This window comes from Delphinapterus leucas, chromosome 13 (assembly GCF_059928025.1).
Source record: "Delphinapterus leucas isolate spDelLeu-1000000601 "Yukka" chromosome 13, BTC_Dleu_Yukka2, whole genome shotgun sequence".
NCBI classification, from domain to species: domain Eukaryota; kingdom Metazoa; phylum Chordata; class Mammalia; order Artiodactyla; family Monodontidae; genus Delphinapterus; species Delphinapterus leucas.
Window position 1 is genome coordinate 27,255,143 of NC_143141.1, and position 4,776 is coordinate 27,259,918.

The 4,776-nt window shown below is 48.0% G+C and overlaps 1 pseudogene; it reads left to right on the forward strand.

The window, feature by feature from the left end:
• Window positions 1-2,577: 2,577 nt before the first annotated feature.
• LOC111169117 (N-acetyltransferase 8-like) lies at window positions 2,578-3,577 on the forward strand (annotated as a pseudogene).
• Window positions 3,578-4,776: the final 1,199 nt, after the last annotated feature.

Genomic DNA, 4,776 nt, shown 5'->3' on the forward strand with positions numbered 1-4,776 from the left:
AGCAACATGGATGGACCTAGAGATTATCATGCTAAGTGAAGTCAGAAGGAGAAAGACAAACACCATATGATATCACTTATATGTGGAATCTAAAATATGACACAAATGAACTCATCTATGAAACAGAAACAGACTCACAGACATAGAGAACAGACTTGTGGTTGCTAAGGGGGAGGGGGTGTGGAGGAGGGATGGATTGGGAGTTTGGGATGGGCAGATGCAAACTATTATATATAGGATGGATAAACAACAAAGTCCTAATGTATAGCACAGGGAACTATATACAGTATTCTATGATAAACCATAATAGAAAAAAATCTGGAAAAGAATGTACATATATGTATAACTGAATCACTTTGCTGCACAGCAGAAATTAACACATTGTAAATCAACTATAGTTCAATAAAATAAATTTAAAATAACATAAAGAAGAAGTTGGCTGAGGCAGACAGGTAGATTCCCAAGCCTCAGTTTCATCGTCTGCATGCAGGGCCAAGAGTCTGGAATGTGCTGAGACTTCCAGACTTCATTTCTTACACAGAGAATTACCCATAATTCCTCTGTCCAGAGACAAATGCTGCCAGTGTTTCGTGTAACCATTCAGACTTTTCTCTGCATGCTTATGTGTATAAATTACTTTTGTTATATTTTTCCAAAAATGAATGAAAACATACTGTTTTATAACCTTTATAGCTTGGTGCTATATTTTGACAATTATTTTTCATGTCAATAAATCCTCCTCATTATTCATGGCTATGAGGAAGGTTGAAAAGCTTGAATGTAAACCAAGGCCATTGGGTGTTGAGGAAGCCACAGAAGCTGGTGAGAATACAGGAAAGAGAGGGCAGGGGCAGATCAAGGACCTCTGGCCCCTCAGCTTGACTATTAGCTTTCTGACTAGTTATTATTAGATAGACTCATTAGGGATACTTAGCTGTATTTTGGAGCCTTCTATTCCCTTTTGATTCTTACTTCAAGTTTTGCTTAACATTTAAAAAATATTAAAATGTACTGAAAACAATGTAACATACCCATGGCTCACCACCCTCCCTTCATGTTAGTTAAACCCTTGTGGCCTTTTTGCGTGCCAAAGATCTGGAGCCTCAGCAATCTCCATCACCAGCCCTGGATTCCAGCTGCCAGGATGGCACCTTTGGGGTGGTCATGATCTGTCTCTCCAAGTCTGGTCTCTCTCCAGCGTCTTCCTAGATGCTCTTGCCAGAAATCTGGCTGTCATCTCTGACCACTTCTTTATCCTCAGATCATCAACTCCTGCCATTTCTGCCCCCAAAGTGCACCTCCAAGTGGACCAGGTCACACCCATGGCCCAACTCCGGTCCAAGTCACTGCTTTCTCTCGTAGGACCCCTGCTAGCCTAGATGGCTCCTTTGTGAACATAGAACAAGGCACCCCCTTCACAAAGACACAACCTATTGGGAACACAGTTCAATGAGCAGCGACACCTTTGAGCAAATAAGAAAAAGGTGCCTTTTCCTTTGGTCAGGCTCAGCTCTGTGCCAGGGCTTATGGATTTTAGTTCCCACTAGCCTTCTTGGGCGAGGTGCTCTTTTACAGTGAGCAGCCTGCATATCTGTATCTGGAGGCCCTTCTTTTGCCTCGACTGCTGTGCTAGCCTCTGGGGGCAGGGGGATATATGCTTCCATTCCTGGCTCTTCCAATCCATTTTCCACATGTAGCCAGAGTAACAGACACACACCACACACCCCACCCCTACCTCTGGTTATGTTACTCCCCAGCTAAAAGCATAGCAATGGCCTCCTGGTGTTCTTAGAATAGAGTCCAAACTTCCTAACCTGGATGATAGGCCCTGCATGGCCAGGTCCCTGCTGCCCTCATCCAGCTGTGAAGCACCTTGTGTGCTGAGCCAGGGGACTTGGACTCTGGTCTGTGATGACAGAGCACAGGGTGAGGGGCAAATTCCCCAGGGTCATAGCAGCTGTGTGGACAGGCTGAGGGTGGACATCAGAGAGCACCAAGGTGCTGGGTGAACTGCCATGGTGTGGGGTGTAGGCCATCCACAAGGGCAAGGATTCCTGAGCTGTTCCAGACTCTGCGTACCCCCTCCAGGCTAATTCCCCAGTGATCAGAGAGTGCAGAATGGACTCCCTTCTCCATTGTAGCCCAGCTACTTGAGCCTGGGATTTATGATGAACAAATATCCAGGAGCTGGCCAATGAGGTGCCATCCAGGACCTGGAAGTGGAGCGTGCCCTTGCAGTCTCTCCTGGATGCCAGGTGGAGGCTGAGGGCAGCGGCTGCCCTGGGCACTCAAGGCTCTTGTGGTAGCAGGTGAGAGGCTATGGGTGGAAGGACAGTGTTCTTAGGTGTGGTCTGGAGCTCTGGACCCTCCTCTGGCTCTCAAGGCTGGTCTATTTTTGGTGTTTGGATCTTATGCCACCTCAACAGCCTGAAAATTTGCAAACAAGTGGGAAGAAGCCTTTGTTGAAACTTGTACTTGGAAACACAGGACTACTGCAGTGTATGGTCCCTGGGAGAGGGACACATGCTTGGCTGCTGCATGGTGCCACCCCAATGTATGGAGAAGCTGAGAGAGCCAGGGAAAGGGGAAAGAGGGAGAGGGGAGGGTACTTCATAACCAGAGATTTGTATATGTTATTTTATTAAATCCTCTAAACAACTTCAGAAGGCAGGTTCTTGGAGAAGATTATGTAACATGCATAATCATGCATGGAGACAGGATCAAATGCAGACCTTTTTGCTGACTCTACACCTTCTCCCAGTGGTTGTGGCCTATTTCGTCTTGGGTAGAAGCAGAAAGACACATCCTTGAGCAGGGTCATCCCCGGTTCTGGGGGATGGGAGGATAAGCCACTCACATGGCTTCTTCTCTCTCCCCCAGGGCTGCCAGGAAGTCATACAGGGACTCCTACCTCTCTCTTGAACTTTGAGATCCAGACACAGAAGTCTTCCATGGCTCCTTATCAAATCCACAAATACCAGGAAAATTATCGCAAATGGGTCGTGGGTTTGTTCTCCAAGGTGATGACCGAGCACCTTCCCACCACCTTCCACAACATCCTAAAGCTGCCCTGAACCCTTCTGCTCTTGCTTGCGGAGGCCCCTTGCCCTATTCCTAGTCTCTCGCTCCTGGGTCCTGGACTTCATGGCCAGCCTCGCCCTCCTTGTTGCCCTGAGGTTTCTTGCCGAACACCCCTGGATCCAGTTTGAGGTCATGTCTTTGCACACAGACACGTCTGACATCACCAAATCCTACTTCAGTGAGAGTGGCTCCTGCTTCTGGGTGGTTGAGTCTGAGGGGTAGGTGGTGGGCATGGTGGAAGTGCTGCCCATTCAGAAGCCCACCCTGTGGAATGAGCAGTTGCAGCTGCTTCACCTACGTGTGGCCCTGGAGCACCGTTGTCAGGTGATAAGTAAAAGCCCTGGTCAGGACTGTCTGAGTCTGTGTGGCACCAGGGCTACAGCGAGGTGGTCCTGAGCACCAGCACACTGCAGTATTCTGCCCTGGCCCTTTACCAGCACCTCGGCTTCTGGAAGATGGGCTAGTTTTTCTTCTCCACAAGCTATAGGCTAGTTGCTGTCCCTGCAATTCAATTTATCTACGGTCTCCCCTCTGCTCAGGTCTCTCAGGCACTGGAGCAAGGAGGGGGCCTATGATCTGTGTCGTTGTGGATTAGTTAGGAGGGATCGGCTCTGCTGCAGTAATAAGCAAACCCTGAAGTCTCACCGCGACGGCACAGTAAAAGCTTACTGCTTGTTCACATTGGAACCCAATGGCCTTGGTGGTGGGGTGGCTCTGCTCCATTCAGTTTTTGGGGTTGCTACTGTTTCATTTATCTAGTGCCACGAGAATGTTGCCTAAAAAACCACCACAAAATAATGGTAAACATTTTTTCAGCTCATGAGTCTGTGGGTCAGCAGCTTAGGCGGAGCTCAGCTGGGCCGCCCCTTAGATCTCCAGGTGTCATGCCCTGCCTCTTCAGTGAGAGGAAATGCAAAGTCATGTGGAAAGGGCATGGAGAAGGAGTGTGAGAAGAATCCACGTGAGAAGGATCAGGGCCAATGATGCCATCAGTCTGCTATGGCCCCCAAGGTCGCTGCTGAAGGGCAAGAAGGCAGCCGGGGACAGAGTGTGGGATTTGACATGGACTAGACCTAGAAGTGGCACAACCCACATCCCACTGGCCAGGGCCAGGTCATGATTTAAACCAAGCTTCTGTTGCCTCTTGAGTTGTGTCTACTAAAGGCTAATGGCCCCGAAGGAAGCTGGAATGAGGCTAGGAGGTATCTCTGGACCCAAGGCACCTGTGTCTGCTGAGAGTCTCTGGGCCCACCTGATGGCTACCCTAACCATACGCTGTCTGACACCAAGTCAACAAAAGGGCTCTCACCGTGTTATGCTGCATTTCTTTTCCTTGACTGGTGCTTTTAGATTGAAGTTCCCCACACACCTCAGGGAGACACTGCATAGCTCCCTGCACCTCTACAGATGGGAAATAAATAACCCTCTGCTGCTTGCTTTACTATGAGTCAATCAGAAGTTATTTTCTATAAAAACACAAACAAAAAGGGACTTACTCTTGCCTAGAATTAAGATAATACCATTGTAACAAACATCCCTGTGGGCAAGGCCACTGTGGAGAAAGTATTGCTCCTAAACCATTAATAATCTTAGTCATCATTCTACCCAAGACTCTTCAGAAGGTTACTACTTCTAAATTACACATGGACAACAAGATAAGTTTTATTAAACCAGACTCATAAAAGTAATGATTGT